Here is a 1,446-nt window from a genome sequence, read left to right as displayed (position 1 = left end):
GTTGAATAAAAGTTTGTAATTATTTTAAATTATATTTTCAGTTACTTTACTATTGTTAGGTTATTAAGTATGAAATGTCCAATTTCCTCAAGCACTAAGTTTGACTGTTGATATCTCTGACATTTCACTTTGACACTTATTGTTTTCTTTTTATTGTGAAAGTACATACTCAGTCTTTTGAATGCATGTTTTGGCTTGTGACTATATTTCAAATTTTTTTAGATCAATTTTTGTGAAACCATGGATAAGTCAAAAATTTGTGTTATTTTTTAATCTGAGTTCTGTTGTGGAACCACTGCAGTGCAGACAAGTGGAAATATCAATGAATTGTTTGGGAAGGATGTGGTGAATGAATGCACAGTAGTTCAATGATTTGAGAAGTTCCATTTTGGTGATTTTAATCTTGAAAATGAGCCATGTAGGTGACCTGAGGCCAAGGTGGATAATGATGAGCTGAAAGCTGTAGTGGAAGTGAATCCATCTCAACCTATGTATGAGTTAGCGGCAAGGTTTGACATTACTATTCCAATAATATTGGACCATTTGAAAAAATCAGCAAGGTAAAGATGCTGGATAGATGGGTCCCACATAAATTAAACAAGTGTCAGAAGAGAAATCGTCTCGAAGCCTGCCTTTCTTTGCTGTCGGGATACAAAGCGAACCATTTCTATACCATATTGTTAAGTGTGATGAAAAATGGATTATTTTTGACAATCGTAAACTTTTGGCCCAGTTGTTGAATACAGATGAAGTGCTGAAACACAGTCCAAAAGCAAATATTCATCCAAAAAAGGCTGAATGTGTCTGTTTGGTGGTCCACTACTGGTATAGCCTGTCAATCCATTATAGTAGATGTCTACTGCAACCAAGTGGACAAAATGATGAGGATGCTTGTGATTAAGCAGCCAAGATTTGTCAATAGAGACGGGCCAATCCTCTTCCAAGACAATGCTCGACCAAGTGTCGTACAAACAACGCTACTCACACTACAGAAGCTGGTCTTGGAAACTATCTGTCATCCACCATATTCACCAGACCTTGCACCAACTGAATACCACTTCTTCCAGGTTTTGGACCACTTTTTGCAAGAAAAAATATTCAATTCCCAACAAGCTGTGGAAAACGCCTTTTGTGATTTCATTGCCACTTGCTCTCCAGGCTTCTTTACTGCTGACATAAACAAGCTACTGTTAAAATGGCAAAGTTGTGTTGATAGTTTAGGCATATACGTTAATTAATTGTGTTCCTTCTTGTTTGAGATATAATAAACTACACTTTTGATTTGAAATTGGACATTTCATATTTAACGACCTAGTTGCTCTATGACTTGTAATATACATCTTATATATAACTTACACAACTTATCAGAACCTACTCCAGATTTATACTAATTTAGTTTCAGTGAAACTTAGAAATTTTAATATAGCTTAATTTATTCACCTTTTT

Source organism: Propithecus coquereli, unplaced genomic scaffold (genome assembly GCF_000956105.1).
Source record: "Propithecus coquereli isolate 6110/MARCELLA unplaced genomic scaffold, Pcoq_1.0 Scaffold414, whole genome shotgun sequence".
NCBI classification, from domain to species: domain Eukaryota; kingdom Metazoa; phylum Chordata; class Mammalia; order Primates; family Indriidae; genus Propithecus; species Propithecus coquereli.
The sequence above is the reverse complement of the archived record's forward strand: the minus strand, read 5'-3'. Positions refer to the sequence as shown.